General features: G+C 40.8%; 1 protein-coding gene across 1 annotated transcript in view; it reads left to right on the top strand.

Annotated features, from left to right (window-relative positions):
- Window positions 1–16,527: 16,527 nt before the first annotated feature.
- mef2cb (myocyte enhancer factor 2cb) overlaps window positions 16,528–22,122 on the top strand; it is a 96,945-nt gene continuing 91,350 nt past the window's right edge. The window contains exon 1 of the mRNA XM_029762182.1: window positions 16,528–16,804. The gene's annotated coding sequence lies outside the window, so the exon portion shown is untranslated. The remainder of the gene's footprint in view (window positions 16,805–22,122) is intronic.

The raw sequence follows: 22,122 nt of genomic DNA, 5'->3' as shown, positions 1-22,122 counted from the left end.
AACATCACAACAAGCACCTGCACCTCCGTTACCCCAGCCACTAGCAGACGACAACCTGTTGGATCTAACCAAAACTGACCCGGTTGATCTTGTAAAGTGAAATTGCAACCACAGCCAGCAACAAATGAACCCTACTCAGTGTTCTTCAAAGATACTGTCACAAGGGTCGTCGAAAGGGGCCCAAGGCGCAGCGTATAAAGTGCTCATATTTCCTTTATTAATGAAAACACTTAATCCAAAATAACAACAACGACGACAGCCAACAGTTCCGTGAGGTAACCTGACAAAACGGAAAACAACTACCCACAAAACCCAAAGGAAAAACAGGCTGCCTAAATATGGCTTCCAATCAGAGACAACAATAGACACCTGCCTCTGATTGGAAACCATACCCGGCCAAAACATAGAAAACAAAACATAGAAATAGAAATCTAGAAAAAGCCCACATATAAACAGAAAACCCAAAACCACCCAAAACAACCACCTGTCACGCCCTGACCACTCTACTATGGAAAATTACCTCTTCCAAGGGTCAGGACATGACAGATACGGCATGCCTTTGTCACCGATGCCGACTGTACTGTTGGCACTGAAACATGGATTAACATTTGGGACATCTATAGCAATGTGCAAAAATTCTTTCTCCATCCTGATGAACATATTCAGTGAACACAGACGCAGCATGTTATGTCAGATCAACGAAAAGCCCAGCTAGTCCAGCTGGCATTTGAGACGGACCTGACAAGTAAATTTTGCCAGGAAGGAGAATGCAATCAGATACTTCTCATGATGTTCAAAACAGCATTGAGAAGGCTGCAACACTTCTAAATGGTAAGCTACAACCTTTATGTAAGCCTACTGTTTTTTGGCAGATTTTTGAATGTATAGTTTAGGCCTTTGGTTTTTTACTTCAATGCATCTTTTAGGTTTATCTGTGATTCCTAATGTCATTGCCAAATTGCTATTGATAGATATACAGGTTTGCATTATTTGATGGGTATAGGGACAATGAACAATGTATGGGTGTAGGGACAATGACCAATTTAGCCTTTTGGTTGTGCTCTGAGGTGAGCCCTGGCTCGGTGCTCTTGCTATTCAGCCGTCCACTCAGGTGGTGCTGAAATTGGTAGTGCATCTAATTATCCTTTCCTCACGCTGACTGGCGGTAGCCTTCTGTCCATGGTACTGAATCAATGTCAGGGTGAGCGAATCTTGGGCTACCAGTCTTCGTGGGGCTTCTCTTCAACATCGTATGCTTTCTTGTGTGCAAAATGACAGTTGTTGTGTATATGGCAACATTTCAGATAGGCCCACATTTTTGTAAATGTTGTATGTCGCAGTAGTATGATCATTACAAGATACCCCAGTTACTGGGATGTACTGTCTGCCCCCTCTCTAGCGTTATTGCGCCCTGGGGTGCACATAACGCCTGCAGTCTCAAGAGAGTCCGCTTCTTGCATCTATCCAAACTGACTCCCAGTCTGTTAGACGCAACAAGAGAGATCCCTCTCCTGCCTTTCAACCAGCCCTGGCAGCTATCGTTATGCAAGGATATTTTGACCATAGCGAACAAGATGGTTTTACATCCATAAACAGAGACCATGGCCCTCTGGGCCTGGCCTGTGAATGGATGAATCTGAATGTGACAGGCTTGCCACTCAAGGTCATTGAACTACCCAGAGTGCAATGGGGGTGTGTATCATTTGATTTACAAAACATGCCTACCACTTTGAAGATACGAAATATTTTTTGGGGTGAAACAAACAATTAATCATCCAAAAAAACAGAAAACTTGAGCGTGGATAACTATTCACCCTCCCACCCCCCCAAAGTCAATACTTTGTAGAGCCACCTTTTGCAGCAATTACAGCTGCAAGTCTCTTGGGGTATGTCTCTATAAGCTTGGCATATCTAGCCACTGGGATTTTTGCCCATTTTTCAAAGCTCCTTCAAGTTGGATGGGTTCCGCTGGTGTACAGCAATCTTTAAGTCATACCACAGCTTCACAATTGGATTGAGGTCTGGGCTTTGACAATGCCATTGCAGGACGTTTAAATGTTTCCCCTTAAACCACTCGAGTGTTGCTTTAGCAGTATGCTTAGGGTCATTGTCCTGCTGGAAGGTGAACCTCCGTCCCAGTCTCAAATCTCTGGAAGACTAAGACAAGAATCAAGAATATTCCTGTATTTTGCGCCATCCATCATTCCTTATATTCTGACCAGTTTCCCAGTCCCTGCCGATGAAAAACATCCCCACAGCATGATGCTGCCACCACCATGCTTCACTATGGGGATGTTGTTCTCGGGGTGATGAGAGGTGTTGGGGTTGCACCAGACATAGCGTTTCCTTGATGGCCAAAAAGCTCAATTTTAGTCTCATCTGACCAGAGTACCTTCTTCCATATGTTTGGGGAGTCTCCCACATGCCTTTTGGCAAACACCAAACATGTTTGCTTATTTCTTTATTTAAGCAATGGCTTTTTTTCTGGCCACTCTTCCGTAAAGCCCAGCTCTGTGGAGTGTACGGCTTAAAGGGGTCCTATGGACAGATACTCCAATCTCTGCTGTGGAGTTTTGCAGCTCCTTCAGGGTTGTCACTGGTCTCTTTGTTGCCTCTCTGATTAATGCCCTCCTTGCCTGTTCCGTGAGTTTTGGTGGGCAACCCTCTCTTGGCAGGTTTGTTGTGGTGCCATATTCTTTCCATTTTATAATAATGGATTTAATGGTGCTCCGTTGGATGTTCAAAGTTTCAGATATTTTTTTATAACCCAACCCTGATCTTTACTTCTCCATAACTTTGTCCCTGTCCTGTTTGGAGAGCGCCTTGGTCTTCATGGTGCAGCTAGCTTGGTGGTGCCCCCTGCTAAGTGGTGTTTCAGTCTCTGCGGCCATTCAGAACAACTGTATATATACTAAGATCATGTGACACTTAAATTGCACATAGGTGGACTTTATTTAACTAATTATGTGACTTATGAAGGTAATTGGTTGCACCAGATTTTATTAAGGGGCTTCATAGCAAAGGGGTGAATACTTACGCATGCCCCACTTTTTATAATATTTTAATTTTTTCATAAAAAAAAAACCAAACAATTCACGTCACCAATTTGGATAATTTTGTGTATGTCCATTACATGAAATCCAAATAAAAATACATTTTATTACAGGTTGTAATGCAACAAAATAGTAAATATGCCAAAGGGGATGAATACTTTTACAAGGCACTGTATATGGATGAGCAATAGCCGAGCGGCATAGGCAAGGTGCAGTAGATGGTATAAAATACAGTATATACATGTGATATGAGTAATGTAAGATATGTAAATATTATTAAAGTGGCATTGTTTAAAATGACTGGTAATCCATTTATTAAAATGTCCAGTGATTGGGTCTCAATGTAGGCAGCAGCCTCACTGAGTTAGCTATTGCTGTTTAGCATTCTGATGGCCTTGAGATTGAAGCTGTTTTTCAATCTCTCGGTCCCAGCTTTGATGCACCTGTACTGATCTCGCCTTCTGGATGACAGCAGTGTGAACGGGCAGTGGTTCGGGTTGTTATTGTCCTTGATTATCTTTTTGGTCTTCCTGTGACATCGGGTGCTGTAGGTGTCATGGAGGGCAGGTAGTTTTCCCCCAGTGATGCGTTGTGCAGACCGCACCACCCTCTGGAGAGCCTTGCGGTTGAGGGCAGGGCAGTTGCCATACCAGGCTGTGATACAGCCCGACAGGATGCTCTCGATTGTGCATCTGTAAAGGTTTGTCAGGGTTTTGAGTGACAAGCCAATGTATACGCCCAGGAACTTAAAACTTTCCACTTTCTCCACTGCTGTCCCTTCGATGTGGATAGGGGGTGCACCATCTGCTGTTTTCTGAAGTCCACAATTATCTCCTTTGTTTCGTTGACGTTGAGTGAGAGGTTGATTTCCTGACACCACACTCCGAGTGCCCTCACCTCCTCCCTGTAGGCTGTCTCGTCGTTGTTGGTGATCAGGCCCACTCCTCGTGTGTCGTCTGTAAACTTAATGATTGAGTTGGAGGCGTGCATGGCCACGCAGTCGTGGGTTAACAGGGAGTACAAGAGAAGGCTGGGCACACACCCTTGTGGAACCCCAGTGTTGAGGTTCAGCGAAGTGGAGATGTTGTTTCCTACCTTCACCACCTGGGGGCGGCCCATCAGAAAGTCCAGAGATTGTTTTAAATTAAAATGTACAAAAGTATATTTTTTAAATGGCTTCTTAGGAAAGAGCAATTTCTCAAGCAAGAGTGGTCTGAGTTGGGAGGGGAAAACGGAAAATTAGCTGTTATTGGCAGAGAGATTTCGAACTCTCTTTCTTATTAGTCTATTAAATGATTTACCGCATGGTGATGTCACCATAGAAGGCCAAAACTCCATCCCACCAAAGCAGGCTGACATTTTACGTATTTTCAAACAGCTCTAGAACTAAAATTAATTATTATAATTTTCAGAATTTCATAGTATTATTCCAACCTCATAGTGTGGAAATATACTCTCAGCGGACAGTTTATTGGGTACACCCATCGAGTACCGGGTCGGACAACTTTTGGCTTCCAGAACAGCCTGAATTCTTAGAGTCATAGACATGTGGTTCAATTGGTATCAAGGGTCAATTGGTATCAAGGGTCCAAAAGGTTCTGCACACCACTGTTGTACTGCGCCGTTATTTGCTTGTTTGTGTCCGGCCTGTTAGCTGGCACAATTCTTGCCATTCTCCTTCAACCTCTCATCACCAAGCTGTTTTCGCCCACAGGACTGCCGCTGACTGGATGTTTTTAGTATGTCGCACTGTTCTTGGTAAACCCTACACACTGTCATGCGTGAAAAGCCCAGGAGGCCGTCCGTTTCTGAGATACTGGAACCGGCGCATGGCACAGACGATTATGACACACTAAAAGTTGCTTAGGTCACCCGTTTTGCCCATTCTAATATTCAATCTAACAGTAACGGAATGCCTTGATGCCTGTCTGCCTGTTTTATATAGCAAGCCACGTTTCTTACCCATATACATAATGAATGGACGTGTCTCCTATTGAAGCTAACTATTTTCGTGAACAGGGTCGTGTACTTAATAACCTGGGCACTAAGTGTATATAAAACACAGGAAAATAACTGGGCCTTTAACGTCTTTTTTAGCCTCTATCTCTGCCTGTCATATAAGCTTCAACATTAACATAATAGGGAAATCCTCTGTTATGACGCTTTATGAAGGGAGCATGTCGCTTACTCCTAGTCTCCAAGCCTTTAGCCTCATCTTGGGACCTGTCTATTGTGCTTGAGACCTTTCGCAGCAGCCTTTTGAGCTGCTGGAAAGCTTGGAGAGGATATACACTATATGGCAAAAATACTACATTTTATAATGCTTTATTTAGATTTTTTTTTAAATTATTATTATAATTTTATTTTTTTTGCTTTTAGCTTTGACCATCATTCTATTTCCCACACAGCAACTCCACTCCTACTTGTCTCCAATTCCACATACCAACCCTCAGCTTCCCTCAGCCCATCTCATCTTTCTCCAGTGGCCACCCACTTCGGGTTTCTACGCAACGCATATCTTTCAACTATGCTGTGATGTTTAACGTACAATTTAAACCTATCTAATCGAATAGAATCCACAGATTGCGAGTTGAAGGTAAATACCTTTATTAAGAGTATTAGTATATTAGTAATTGACCGACCCGGTCTCTCCAGATCTCCGAACAGTACTATTTCTAGGGTCAATTTTAGATCAATGCTATGCATTTTCAGACATTTCTGAACCTGAGACCAGAAACAGGCTACCTGAGGGCAATACCAAAATAAATGGTTTTGTCAGCGATTTCTAGGAGTGGTGGTAGGAGTCAGGCGCAGAGAGCAGAGGTAAGGAAAAATGTGTTTATTCCTTAATTACGAAAAAACGGTCGACGCCAACAACCGGCGTGAATAGCGAAGTGCCCAAATACAACGGGTCCACAGTACGCATATAAAACAACATAAGCAGATCGCCAGCACATCCAACAACAAAACCACTCTGACGAAAATAATCCCGCACAAACCTGGGCGGGCTAAACAGGCTTAAATAACCATAAATCAAGAGACACAAATAAGGAACAGGTGCAAACAATAAGACATACCAAACGAAAAGGAAAAAGGGATCAGCGGCGGCTAGTAGGCCGGCGACGACGACCGCCGAGCGCCGCCCAAGCAGGCAGGGGAGCCAACCTCGGTGAGATTCGTGACAGGTTTATTGATTCTGTATCCTCACAACAAAATCTGCAGAGCTTCGATGATTTTATACCCCAAATATTCAACATTTTGTTTGTGGCAAGAATTCTATATACTAATTTTAGCTGAAAAGCACGAAGTCTTGAATCTTGCATTGTTTTATATATCAACTCATACACCCTGTACAATGGAATCGGTACATCAAAAATCTCTTCCCAACTATTTTGCAATCTGTATGGCACAGTTGTCAACATCCTGGTCCTCAAATGAAACTGGTATACTTTCCTATTTATGCTATTTTTATTCCTCCGCTAGTTTTGATCCTTTATATTAGGCAGACAGACCAGTTCCCTGCCTCCTCCCACTGCCACCTGCTTCCTCCATTTTTGGGGTAATGTTGTAATCAATTGGTTGTACTCTTGGATTGAGCAGACCATTCCGTACAATTATGATAACTCCATAAAGAACATAACTCTACCATTCCAATTTACAATATAATTTAAGAACAAAATACCCTTTTCAAACATATTTCCCATAAATACAGGTATTTTATCAACCAGCACATTTGAGTTCAGCCATAATATTTGTTGTAATATTTGTTCTATCTTCTCAAGGGGATGAAATTGAAATTGTAGCCAGCTCTGCAATGCTTGTTTGAAAAATAGAGATACCTTGAAAAAGTATCATTTTCAATTAATCAAAAATGAGACATGGAAATTTGCACAAATGCAAAAAGGCCATTTTTAAACAATGGATGAGCTTTTCTTAGTAATCTACTTGAGAACCATTTAGGGTTCAAATATAACATTTGAATGAGTGAAGCTTTTAGAGAGAGGTATAGTGCTTTTATATTTAATAATCTCAACCCACGCAATACATATTTATTATATAGATAGGCACGATTTATTTTGTCTGGTTTAGCGTCCCAGATAAAGCGACATTTTTTGCTCATTTGATTTGAAAAACAAATCATCAGGAGTAGGCAGCGCCATAAGTAAGTGAGTAAACTGAGATATGACTACGGAGTTAATCAGGGCAATTTTTCCATAAATAGACAGGTTGCAGGATCTTGTCTATTTTTACAAGTTTTCTTTTGAAATTCATTGTGGAGAGCTTATTTATGTCTTTTGTGATATGAATATCGGGTATGTCTACTTCACCATCAGCCCATTTTATAGGTAAACTGCAGGGTAATGTAAAAGTTGTATTTTCTAAGGATCCAATCCGTAATATTGAACACATAATTAGGTTTTAGTCCAGAGAGTACAGAAAAGTTATCTAGATCTTCAATGAGACATTGCAGGGATCTAGCTTGCGGACTTACTATAAAACTTGAGTTATCGGCATAGATGGACACCTTTGTTTTTAAGCCTTGGATTTCTAATCCTCTAATGTTGTTATTGGGTCTGATTTTAATAGATAGCATTTCGATGGCCATAGCAAATAGATATGGTGACAGCAGACACCCTTGTTTAACTCCTCTTGACAATTCAAAACTCTCTGAGAAGTATCCGTTATTTACTATTTTACACCTGGGGTTGCTATACATTATTTGTACCCATTATATAAGAGAATTACTGAAATTGAAAAAATTCAGGCATTTATAAATAAAATCCAGGCTTACTTTATCAAATGTCTTTTCAAAATCCGCTATAAATACTATTCCTGGCGTCTTATATGTTTAATGATGTCGTATATTATCTCCAATGTATCGTCCATGTAAAAAACCTGTCTGATCAGGATGAACAATACCTGGTAAAACCTTTTTTAATTCTGAGTGCAATGCATTTTGCTAGTATTTTTGCATCACAACATTGACGTGTAAGGGCCCTCCAGTTTTTTAGATAGACTGGATCTTTATTTTTGCCATCTGGGTCTTGTTTTAATAATAGAGAAATCAGACCTTCCTGCTGAGTACCTGACAGACTACCATTTCTATAGGAGTAGTTAACACAATTTAACAATGGAGTTTTTAGTATATAATAAAAATACTTGATATATCTCTACCTGTATGCCATCAAGCCCTGGGGTTTTTCCAGACTGAAAGGATTTAATTGCTTCAAAACGTTCTTCCTCTGTAATTTCGCCTTCGCACTAATCTTTCTGTACATTTGTTAATTTTCAATATTTTATATTATTTGGAAAGAATTCCTTACCATAATCTTCATTCAGTGGGAAAGGATGGGATGGAAAAGAGAACGTCTGCATAAAATAATTAGCTTCCTCTTTTAAAATATCATTCAGAGAATCATAGATGACTCCATCTTCAGTAACGAGTTTCTGCAAATTATTTTTGTTAGCGTTCCTGTATTGGAGATTCAGGAAGAATTTTGTGCATTTTTCTCCATATTCCATACAGTTTGCTTTATTTTTTATAATACATTACATTAGGTCGTTCTTGAGTAAGTTCTTGAAGTTCTTTTTGTTTTTCCTCTAACTTATTTTGTATCTCTGTAGTATCATTTTTATTGCTATCTACCTGTACTATTAGTTCAAGGATTTCCCTTGTTAGTCTTGTCTCTTTAGCCAGAAACTGCTTTTTTATTATTGATGAATATTGAATTGAATGACCCCTGAAGTTACATTTAAAGGTATCCAAAACAATAAGGGGATTTGCTGAACCTATACTATACTGGAAAAATTCAGTTATAAATTATTTTGTCTTAGTTAAAAATAAGTTGTCCTCCAGTAAACTTTGATTAAATTTCCAATAACCCCGTCCATGTGGAAAATCTATAAGAGTTATGTGAATGCCAATTAGATGATGATCCGATCACATTCTGTCTCCTATTAAGACTTTTTTAACCTTTGATGCAAGAAAGAAAGAGACAAGAAAGTAGTCAAGACTACTAGCTTGATTAAGTCTCCTCCATGTATATCTCACTAGGTCGGGTTTTTTAGTCTCCAAATATCCACTATTTCTAATGTGTCCATAATATTTGGGATTTCCTTAAGGGCACGGTGATAATAGTTTGTAGAGTGATTACCTTTACGATCCATTGAGGTACTTAACACTGTGTTATAGTCTCTTACCATAATGATTAGATCATTTGTTGCCTGTAAGTTCAATAAATTGGTATAAATGTTTCCGAAGAAGTGTGGATCATCCTGATTTGGACCATATAGATTAATGAGCCAAATGTATTTTTCGGCCACTTTCATATTCAAAAGGATCCACCTTCCTTGCGAATCATTCCTGACTATTTGCACATTCAGATCGACATTTTTGTTAATTAATATCATCACACCCTTTGAGTTCCTTTGTCCATGACAGAAAATTATTTCACCACGCCATTCCTTTTTCCACGCAACTTCATCTAAGGATGTAGAGTGAGTTTCCTGTAAACAGTATATGTTATATTCCTTTTCTTTTTGCAATGTAAAGACTGATCTTCTTTTTTTATAATCTGCTAAAGCGTTACAATTATAACTGACTATACTTATTTCACCCCTTATTTCACCATAACTAGATACTATTCTCAGTCTAAATTGACCATAGTGCTTGTAAAGTTACTGCCATCAGAGGTATTATGAAGGTCAAAACTAGAGCTCTCAAATGTCTGATATTTAGAATTGAAGAAATAGGTTCTAGCAATATTTGTTTTATTCCCTTGCCTGTTTGCTTGTGAGCCAATTTGCACTTGATTTTGAATAGCCTAGTAATAGGGACATTTTTCTATTTTCATAATTGGGTGACACCTTACCTTTAGCTACACATAATATCTCACCACCATGCGTTTCCATCTCCTCCTCTCGCTTCTTTATTTTAAATATGTTTCGTTGCAAAAACATGTTACTATTGAAGTTCCCTAACAGATTTCACTTGGTAGCTGCAGGAACAGGGTTGGAGAGACATACAGAGTTCGGGCGGTATATCACCTGTCGCGTTGCGAGAGCATGCTCCTCATTGATGCATGGAGTGAAATAAGTGTTCTTACACTTATTTCTCATATTGCTCGTATTATTCACATGCTCAGTTGTAAAACCGAAGTAACCTACCCTGCATCATTGAAAAACAGACTGGTTGGAGTGCATACAGATGACATGTATTTTTTTCCCTGCCCCTCTTCTTGCCCATTTGATAATGGACCATTCTGAATTGAAAATAATTTACATATTAGTAAATACAAGATTAAAATGAAAATAGTCTAATGGGTCAAAATATGATCACTTGATGAGAGAATAGCTGTGCAGCCTGAGGCAAATAACAGAGTTGCCAAATACTTCTAAATCTAGCATATTGGGCCTGTTTGAAATAGGTCCAATATGCTAGATTTAGAGGTATGGCCAGATTGAATTTACGAACACATCTGACATGGTTACTTGCATGGTGGAGTCCTTTGTTAAGACATGTAGCTAGCTAGCTAGATAAACAATGAACCATAATTCCAACTCATGATGTTACTACCCTGCATGAATCTGCAGGTCACTAACCTACCAGGTTCAATGTTTGCTAGCTAACATTAGGCTATAACTAGCCAAGCAAATGGCTCTGAGATACAAATAATAAGATCATACACATAACATTAGTTAGCGAGCCAGCCAGCTAACATTAGCTAGCTAACAGTTGACTTTAACTTGAAATGAAACCACTTTCTGTCAAAATTAGAAACGTGTAATATCTGAAAATGTAGCTAGTTAGACTTTCTTACCCCTATACATCATGGATGGACGTGTCTTCTATCGGATGCCATGGTTGCCTTTAGTTTGAAGGGAGATGTGTTTTTTCCATCTCCTTAGCTATCATATTAGAATTCCACTGATTTCAAAACTCGGTCCTCGAGAAAGTGGAGAGCAACACTTATGTACTACGAGTACACTTATGTACTACGAGATAAAACATTTTTAAAGCAGCGTTAGAAAGGACTACCTAGACATACTGACCAGCACAAGTAGACAGAAGCAAGCTATATGGCAGACCAATCCGAACTCATCTCTCGACATGTCCAGCTCACTCATTATCTCAGACAATCATGGCTAGAGGAAAGGTTGCTGTCTTTTTCTGTGCCTAAACCAACTAGGCTCATCATTGAATTTTTTTTATTCATATTTACAGATGGCATACAAGTTTGTTATTAAGGCACATGTTCGAGAAGGAATTTCTGCCAAAAAACGCATTTAGATTTTTTTTAAAAAGTTTACATTCAAACGGCTCTCCTGTGAAGCAGTGCCTAGTTTCCTGAAACGGATCACAAATGATCACTTCCACGCTCAACATAGCCACTTCACATGCGCACTCGCGCCGTAATGGGAAAAATATCCTTTCTATTTTATTCAGCTAAGTTACATTATATTCCTCTTACTATGAAATGTTATAATTAAGCAATAAGGCACAAGGGGGTGTGGTATATGGCCAATATACCACAGCTAAGGGCTGTTCTTATGCACGAAGCATTGCGGAGTGCCTGGACACAGCCCTTAGCTGTGGTATATTGACCATATACCACAAACTCCTGAGGTGCCTTATTGCTATTATAAACTGGTTACCAACATAATTAGAGCAGTAAAAACATTTTTGGGGGCATACCGTGGTATACAGTATGATATACCATGGCTGTCAGCCAATCAGCATTCAGGGCTGGAACCACACAGTTTATAACCTAAAATAATGGCAAGGGACTTATAAATATATCTTGCCAACTAACAGAATAAGCCTACAGCCTATAGAATGGAGCATAGTCAGATAACATACAGTAGGCCAACTCATATTATGTTTTTCTGAAATTGATTTTCTTTATATCATAATGTTTCTTTAGACCTAACCAAAATAAATAATGAATTTATTGTGATTGTCTATATTACATTTATTTGTTCGATTTTTTCAAATGTAAATGTCCAAAGGTGTGCATCAGTGGCATGTATTCAGCTTGTTTGAATGTAGGCCTGGAGATGCTAAACGTGTTAATTAACGGTCAATTGCCGTGAGACCATCAGTATTTTGCATGAGAATAACTGGCTGACAAAATGTCATGACCACCATAGCCCCCTTTTCTTTGTTTTACCTTTATTTAACTAGGCAAGTCAGTTAAGAACACATTCTTATTTACAATGAAGGCCTAGGAACAGTGGGTTAACTGCGTTGATCAGAGGCAGAACGACAGATTTATCTTACCTTGTCAGGTCAGGGATTCGATCTAGCAACCTTTCGGCTACTGGCCCAATGCTCTAACCACTAGGCCCAATGCCGCCCTTTACTACTACGGAAGAACAGCATCTCCATTGTTCCACATTTATTTGGATCAAACAAGAGCTTTACGCAAGCGCTACCAACTCTTCGTTTCTTGGGCGCCCCCCTGCAAGGGTATGCCCTTCCCTCGTCAACGACTCTCCTGATGGATAGTGGAGGCTTTTATATTGGTTTATAATAGCAGGGGTTTACAGCCCTTGGATGGCCTGAGGGCTCACTCCATCAGAGGTGTGGCTACCTTTTGGGCACTTCAACTCTTTACAAGAAATTTGCGATGCGACATGTTCGGCCTCCCCGCATACATTTATGAGTTTTTTAATGACTAGATGTCCCTGCACCTTCGTTGTTGCATACTGGCCTCAATGTCGAAGCCAGTGAGAGTTGCTTATGTTGGGATTGCCCTGGCTTCGGAGAGCATGTCTGCGATATGGGACTTGGCCATATGGCAATGTGATACATTGAAGCAAGTATTTAAAAGAGAACTTAGTGTTACTGCCGTAACACCGATTCTCTGATAATATGAGTGAGATGTATCACCGCATTTCCCTGCTTGTGGGAACGCAAGGAAGAGAAGCATGTTCGAGAATAACCAGAGGGCGGGCAGTTGGGCTTTATAAGTAGGGGATGGACTCACCTCACTTGCCACTCAACCTGTCTTTCTCCAACAGATGTTTTGTGATTGGTTCTTCCCCGATTAGCATATCCCAATGTCATACATCTGGCTCATATTATCAGAGAAATGGGATTATCCCTACATTTCAGACACACTCTAGATTTACAAAAGTTAATGTTAGAATTTGCCGTAGTAATAAACAGGGGCAATATGGATCCTCTTTCTTCCCCCCTGCCTGAGGCAGAGGGCCTCTTGGACAATTAGAAAATAAGAGCTCACACTAAGAGAGAAAAATGGGGTTGAGAATGTAGGCGAGAAAGAAAGAGGGTTTCTGGAGATCGAGAGAGGGGAGTGACCGCCAACAACCTTGAACTGTAGAAAACATACATTTTGATGCCTGAATGTCTATTTTATTTTACATATATATTTTTTATATTTAACAACTAAATATTAATCGTTATTAAAACAATTAGAAATGTTGTATTTTTTGCTGCAGTATTTTTACAACTTTAAAATGGGTACATTTTATTAGTCAGCATACTCAATTTAGCATCAGTCTCACACTTCTACCGCAAGTTCAACAGGCAAAAGAAACCCATAGCATTCGCTTCATGTCGTGTGTACTGTAGGTGCTGAATAAAGAGTTAGCCATGGCACCAGTCATAATCCATCTTTCAAAAGAGCCAAATGGAAGGGATAAAGTTTCAGTCAAAATATTGTTTTTGGACTGAGGTGTGCACACTCCCATGTGCCCTCCCACTTCATCTCTTTCTTCCTTTCGTTCTTTTTTCTTTCTTTCTTTCTTTCTCTCTCTCTCACTCTCTCACTCTCTCTCTATGTCTCTCTCTCTCTATCTCTCTCTCTCTCTCTCTCTCTCTCTCTCTCTCTCTATATATATATATATATATATATATATATATATATATATATATATATATATATTTTCCTGTGCTGTGTTTCATCAGCCAATGTCACAGGGGCCTTCTTAGAAAACCAACAGTGCTCATCAGAATAGGTCTTCTGAGGAGGGGTCTGGTTGGTCCATGTTGAGCCAGGCCGGGCTGTTGGGGCTGCCTGCGGGGAAGAGGTATGTGCTAGGTGGTGATTGTGAGCCGCGGTCTGCCCTCTGTCTCCAGGGCCGAACACACACAGAGAGACTTTGTGTGAAGCAGAGGGCTGAGAAGACACGCTGAAGTCAGCTCACGCCACACAGCGCACAAACGCAGGAAAAACACACCGCCACCGCTGATCCCCCCTGTCTTTCACACACACTGTACATACGCAGATGTGCAGACACATCTGCGTATGTACAGTGTGTGTGAAAGACAGGGGGGGATCAGCGGTGGCGGTGTGTTTTTCATCAGTAGCTCTCAGCCCGGCTGGCCAACAGTGGTAGTGATGTTATAAAAACATGTATAAATCCAGCCGGCCTTCCACAAATCTGTCAGTGGTTTCATTATTATTGTTCATAATTACTTTAATTTGCTGTTGATGATTTAACGATAAAGCAACAGAAAAAAAGAGAAAGAAAACGGTGAAAGGACTTTTCAGGGGAGGTGCCATGCCGAGTTTCCTATCGATCTTCTGTCACCTTGTCTTCGACAGAACGCTTTGTGTTCCACCTTTGGCGCAGCCTGCAGTCTCTAGAGTAGTGGCACGGACATCCAGCCACACCCTCTGTCACACACACACACACACACACACACACACACACACACACACACACACACACACACACACACACACACACACACACACACACACACACACACACACACACACACACACACACACACACACACACATACATACATACATACATACATACATACATACATACATACATACATACATACATACACACACACACTATCCTTGTGGGAACCAAACAATTGATTCCCACTCAAAATCCTAGTTTCCCTCACCTTAACCTTAACCCGAACCCTAACTTAAACCCAAACCCCTAACCCTACATGTAACTCCTAAACCTAACCCCTAACCCTAACCCTAATTCTAATTCTAACCCTAACTGTAACACTAAACCTAACCGCTAAGCCTAAAATAGCCTTTTCCTTGTGGGGACTGGCGAAATGTCCCTGCTTGTCAGAATGTTCCTTGTATTACGATCCTTGGGAGGACTTCTGGTCCCCACAAGGATAGTATAACTTAAACACACACACACACACACACACACACACTATAAAACACAAAAATACTCAAAGAAACACATTCTCACACATAGGGCCATGGTGTGGACAGACAGAGTCTTCAGACAGGCCAGACAGGTCTTTGTTTAAGAGGGACAGTACGTTTGCTGGTAGCCCTACTAGCTCCTGCGATCCAGCACTGTACACTGTACCAGGCAAAACTGCCATAGAGTGCCAATCCCTCTTCCTCCTCCTCCACCTTGCCCAGACCAACAGACAGACAGCCAGGCTCCGGGGCTCGGTCTCCCCTCATTGGAGCAGACTCCTGTGGGGAGAGAGACAGGGGAGAGAGCTCAGGATCAGGCCTCCAAAGCCTGGCCCAATCACGGCGGGGGGAAGCCCCAGCCAAAACCAAGACGGCAGGACACCAGTTAGTGTTTGCGTGCGTACAGGCATGCGTGTGTTTTGTACTCTCTGGGAGTATGCTTTGCCTTGCAGACCAATGGAAAGAGCATACACTCTTGAACACAGAAAAGCTTGTAAAAGTTTGTAAATAATATTGTTTAATTCCTGTGATGATTCAACATCCTGTAGTGGTATTGTTCTGGACTCATATGGACTCTATCATACATTAGTATAAAGATTGTAGACAAAGAGATCCCCTCACTTAAAAAAACAGATTAGTGAATTTCCATTGTCCAGAATCATGTAAACAATATAACAGAATCAGATCAATACTAATGTGTTTGCACAAAGACAACAGTGTGATTCCCTAAACATCAGAGGATGCCAGTGCTTCAACCCAATCTTTAATAACAGTGTCCCCCTTTCTGTTCAGGAAAAATATTCATCCATATTTCACTCATATTTACAACATATCACCGCTCATATAATATTATCCATCTGTACATCAGTTTTATTAATTTCAGTGGAAGCATGAAATAATATAGGAGTACCATTCAATATTGTTAGATTTTGAGATTGTAATATTTCATCACTGGAAAATAACCACGTAAAAATAAGTTCCTCTTCTGAACTCTTCTTTTGTGATTATTTAGTGGATACTGAGGCAAATTTCATTTCTTAAACTTTCTTCTTGCTGCTTTGGATGATTTTATCAGGTATTAATTGAACTATTTCCTGTATATTGTGGTTATTTTAAAAAATACAAGACTGTAATTTGTTTTATTTTTTGTGCCCCTTATTGGACGGCAATATTATTTTGGGGGCAATAATCTAGCAAATATATGCCACCGCTGACAAAGGTCTGGGTGTCACTGATCCCTCAGAGGGCTAAATATACTCAGGAGTGACTGAGGCAGGTGGACCGGCTGGAGGGGAGAGGGGGACTTGGGGTGGGGGTGGGTGGTTGGCCAGAACAACTCCTGAGTTCAGTGTAGAAAGAGATCGGAGGCAAAACACAACCCAAAACTGGGGTTTCTGTTCAAAGCCAGCTGGTCTGGCTTTTATACATGCGGGACATTTTTTGATTTGTTTTTCAGTTAACTTTTTACTCTTCTTTTATTTTTATCTCTAACATTTATCTTTTTTTTCCCCACTTGTGACTGTTTGATTGAGCTGGCCTTCAATTGGTGCTGTAGGGTGATACTTCCTGGAGAAGCAAAGAACGGCACGGGTGAGTTTACAGAGCAAATCCCACCTTTCCCTTTCCCTCTCCATGGTGTACTGTGACTTTCTACTTGTGGAAAAATCAGGTTCTGGCAGTGGTACTCTTTTTGCCATAGAGTGGATGATGGCATGTTCCAAGCCACCAGCCATAAATCTGTCAAACAACTAACTCTCTTGTAATATAGTATTCGCATATTGTTAGTAAATTATTCATTTTGACTTTATTGAAAAGTGAAACAATAATTTTGTTGTGTTATCAAACCCATATGGACGGACAAGGGCAGATAATTGACGCTAGGTTGTTTTACCTTAGGTACTTTACACTTAGTGCGTGACAGAGAACCAAGTGGATGGAAAATCTTAAGGGTTGAGCTATGCTGAAGTTGGAGATCGGGCAGTCACAAACAGCTGTTGCCAATCACTTCTGTGCGAGTGAATGGCCAATCGAGGCTCCTGTAGCTACATATGTCTACTTTTTACTTCTCTAAGTCATGAGAAAAGGTTTGACTATCTAAAGAAGAACTTAATAATACTGTGTTGTTTTCAGTCAGTTTGGGTTATTGATCTTCCTCAGGTTAATTGCTAATAACACCTCACTGCGCAATCTGAAATCCTCTGTGAGTGAAAAGCGCCTGGCTTCAACATGCTGTTTTCCTTACAAATGGCTTACACCTGCAAGGTAGCTACCTAAATGGCTGCTGCAGACTTCAATATCCATTTTTGTCACACAGATTAACACTAAGTAAGATATTACACGCTGAACTGTGAAACAAAGAGGAAATGTGTCATATTACACCAACTGAAGGGAGTTGATATTGAACCAACTGCCTCTCTGAAGGCAGGGGTAGACAAATGCACTCAATAGCAGGCAAACGTCCTAAAATAACCAGGAAGAATTCCATATCCAAACAAAAGTTTAGTTAGATTTTTATGGATGCTGAATGGCTTTGTTAAACTTTTTCTTCAGACATTTGATTTAAGGAAGTCATTTTTGTATGCCGATTGGGCATGTGGGAATGTTCTGGGAGCCTAACTTAGCAAAGAGTTTAAATACAACTGTTGATGGCCCATCAGCAGGCAATTCAGTAACAGTAATATCTATTATAACAATTTAATAATATCCATAATAACAATAATAATAATAACACAATTACTGCAAATGAACAAATGTACATTTGTATAATGGTATACATTGTACCATTCTTATTTCTCCCACAAAGATGATTGGGTTAACCCAGAGTCATATAGTTTATTAACCTAGAGTCGATGTCCGTGCCCTCGCGGAAATCGAATTAGCATAATATAAAAATCCCCTCAAAAATCTGTCAGTTTAAGCTAGACATATCTGTTTTCTTTTGCATCAATCAACTGTTTTAGGACATCGCATTTCCGCATCGGCAGTGAAAGGTGACAGAGCTAGAGCTGTGTTTGTCAGACCATGAGACATCCTGAAAATCGGTCTTCTCACAAAACTGTCTTCAGTGTCTGAACGGTTTTGCCTACAAACTATGGAAAGATGAGACTCTCCGTCTATGGAAATATGAGACTCTCATGAACACGATGTGGTGTTCTCCGTTTTGCTCTACGATCCCCCAAAAACGTTTGGGACTCGTCTGAAGTTGGTACAGATGATTTTCTATCAAATACTTTTTTTATATATATTTTTTGATACTTCAAGGCATCTTAAAATTCTAAATCAAATAGAAAAATTATCATTGGTATGACCTTCTTAAAACAATTTCATATAGCTTAGTAGTAGGTTCAGGCATACATTGTGAGGCACAACCTTTTTTCCTCTTAACGTTAACCCTGAAGAGAGGAGACATCTCTTCAAACCAGTTTACAAAAATCTCTCTTCACTTACAAACTTTTTACCACCAAATTCCACCGCTTTGATCAGAAGCGGAGTTGAGGAAACCCTCTCTGCAGGGTGGCGAGCTCTCTTACGCAGGCATCTCTCTCCCTTTGAACCTCCAACCACCACCTCCATCTTGTCGCTTCTCTACCACCCTGTACCATTTCCTGTGTCGCTTTTCTGTACCTACCCATCCTCTTGGAACCTTCTCACAGTCTTGATCCACTCCAAATTGACCTTCTATCAGTAACTACAAATTATGTTTATTGTGGAGTCAGTAGTACACCTGACAATCACAGCAAAAAGATAACCATGTGTTTAGGTCTTTGTTTGTATCTAAACTTGGCTACCTTGATTACAGAGATTAGACTTGAGCACATTGTACTGGTCATTTTATAAGTCTGGTGCAATTGATATGCTTGTTTGGATTTACATTAAGCCTTACGTAGAAAATAGATTGCGGAGAAAGTAGGATCTATAGGCGTCCATAGCTACTGTTGTGTTTTAATTGCTCTTGTTATATGGCTTTGCAGTAGTTGTCATGGTTATGCTGGATATTGTTGATCCAGACGCCATGATCTTTGGATACACAAGCCATGTTATCGTAGAAAGTGCATTTCATATTCAAAATACATTATCACTTAACCAAGACGTATTATACACATGGAAGCAGTTTCATCGCAAAGGCATAGAAAGGACAAGTATCTTTGTTCCACTGTAATTGCTTGCAGTAACGGGCCTAGTATTTTTTTCATTTCTCTTCTACTCGCTTTATTATTTCATTTCAAATTTCCACGTCCCAGCGGCAGTCAGGCCTCGTTTATGAAAAATACCTTTCCAGTCTAAGTCTACCCCCCTGAGCAGTGTCGGTGCCGTTTGTACAGTACGCTGACTCGGTTTCTCTGCCGCCCCTATAGAGTGCCAGTGCACTGGGGCTGCCTAAATCTACAAAACATTAATGGTGCTCGCACTACGCGAGGCAGCAAGTCTTTTGATCTGCAGCTAATCTCAGTGGCTGATGGCGTCTGAATAAGAATAAGTGTGACGCTGGAGGCACAGAGAGATTTAGACGCCGCCTCACGTCTGCCACACTGTGTCTTCCTTTGCCGGGGGTCGCCGGGCCTACTGGATCATGTTAGGGCTGCGTTTCACATTAAAGCACATCGACTTCCATTTGCTTTGCTTCACAGCTAGATGTTATCAGCGTCAGTTGCTGTATGTGGGAGATACATGCTGCATAGTTCTGCCGAGTGATGTTAAGTAGTCAGGAAAATGGGTGGAGGTCACCGCTCCTGTAGGTAGTTCTGCTGTGTAATGGTTGTCATGGGAATGATCAGTTCTATTCTCCCGTCCCCAGACCTCATGCCCTCATTTTAGGCCCCAGCCTTACTGATGCACAAACAGCTGTACCACTTTAACCTGGTGGTTTACAAGCCATGCAGGTCTCTGAAAGGCCCAAAGCCTTGCGTATGGACTGACCCTAGATCAGGTCTGGGTACAGTATTGAGAGGTCCTGGGGCCCAGGCTGAACAAGACCTAGGTGGAAGGACATCCTTGTCACGCAAGTGGCCTGGACTCTCAGTTCTCATTTGAATAATTTATGATTGGATTTCTTTCCCCCTGTAGCGTGCCAAAAGAGTAGGGCAATATCGCCACAGGGCCCATCCCCACTCACACACATACTGCACTGTACACCCCCTAACCTATCAACCAATTCTGTTACACCACTCTTCTTCTGCCCATTATACCAGCTCTTATGGTGCTAAAGCAAGGTGTGCACTTGTGTTATGTAAGTGTATGCATGTACTGTACACAAGTGTGTGTGTGTGTGTGTGTGTGTGTGTGTGTGTGTGTGTGTGTGTGTGTGTGTGTGTGTGTGTGTGTGTGTGTGTGTGTGTGTGTGTGTGTGTGTGTGTGTGTGTGTGTGTGTGTGTGTGTGTGTGTGCAGCATGCCTAATTGCATGTATACTTCAGGGGCAAATATATCATTTTATAATATGAATGAATTCAGCAGCTGGTGAAGAGCACTCAGACTGTGTAAACTTCTTGTATATGCTGTATAATTACAGCTCAAACTACAAATGATGATCATATCAGATTCTTAAATATGATTTACCTTACGGCAGTAGGATTTATGTCAACAACGACAATACTCTACCTTGATCGTTGAAATATCCACATTATGACCATGACTGCTGAAATGTCAGATCACGTGTGTGATCTTTCCACTGCCACAAGGTAACACACAACATCTGTCAGGTACAGCCTCTGCTCAGCCTCAGGAAACACTGGTTGGCACCCCTCCACTGGAGAAAGAAAATGTTACGTTGGCATCCCCACTATACAGGCTCTGTTATAGAGGGGCTGAAACAATAAAATAACTATGCCCGTTTCTGAGCAGTTAGGAGTGAATTACTTTCCAGCCATTCAAAAGGAGGAAAAATCATTAGCGAGGGAGAAGCTATTCTTTTTTCTCACATGAAGTAATCTGGAGACAAAGGGAACTTTGAGTGAAAGACTGAAATGTAGAGTGAAACCACAGCAATCCTGCGTTCTCTGAAGAGAAGAAAAGAGGAGTTTAGGAAGCAGAGACGACTGTCCCTGTCAGCATTTGTAATTTTAGCAGCTCGAGGGGCTATGGCAAATGGAAGTTTATGTGAATATTAAAACTCTTCATGTATCGATTAAATATTCAGCACTATTAATGAGGCTGTGTGATGCTATCTACAAAGGAATGTATTCTTAATATTTTGCAATCCATTGAAACAAAGATGTAGCAATGCCATGTATACCTTTCATTAACAAGAAAACTGAGTGGGATAATTTGATTTGTAGTTTCTTGTTAGATAGTTGAACAATGAGTCATCATAAGTTTCTCTGGCCAATGCCACGCATAGCTCATTTGCTAAGCCAATTGAATCAGCTTTGACAAGGGTCTATGGCTCCCCTATAGACAGCATCTATAACTGCATAATAACTCAACATACAGTGCATTGGTCTCCACATGGAGGGTATAACAATACTTTGAGCTTTCAACATCAAACCCTGGGGAAACCCATATGATTATCTTATCATTATTAGAATAATTAATCAGCGCATGTATTTAATCACCAGCCCAAGTCTTGTGGCGTATGTTTAGTATTGAACGGTTTGGCAGAGCAGGGTAGGTGGTGGTTATCTCAAGGTGAGGACCCAACACGTCCCCAATGGTGGCCTCACCCTTCAGTACCAATAGCAGTAGTTCAGCCAGCGAACACAGTCACACGACCGTGGGCCTTTTCCTGTGGGGTAACAGAAGTGTCAGGCAGAATAAAGGGAGAGCTTGTCCTGCTGCTTGTGCCTCATCCATAATGTATCAGAGGTGTAGTGTTCGGACGCTGTTTGAACAAGACAACATGCAAGTTACCAAAAGTATCTCTCACGTGGCAAAGCTCTGTAACGATTTCACAACCAATTCACCAATCGTCAAG

The sequence above is a fragment of the Salmo trutta genome, chromosome 9 (assembly GCF_901001165.1).
Source record: "Salmo trutta chromosome 9, fSalTru1.1, whole genome shotgun sequence".
Lineage (NCBI taxonomy): Eukaryota > Metazoa > Chordata > Actinopteri > Salmoniformes > Salmonidae > Salmo > Salmo trutta.
Note: the sequence above shows the minus strand (reverse complement) of the source record. Positions and strands in the feature narration are given on the sequence as shown.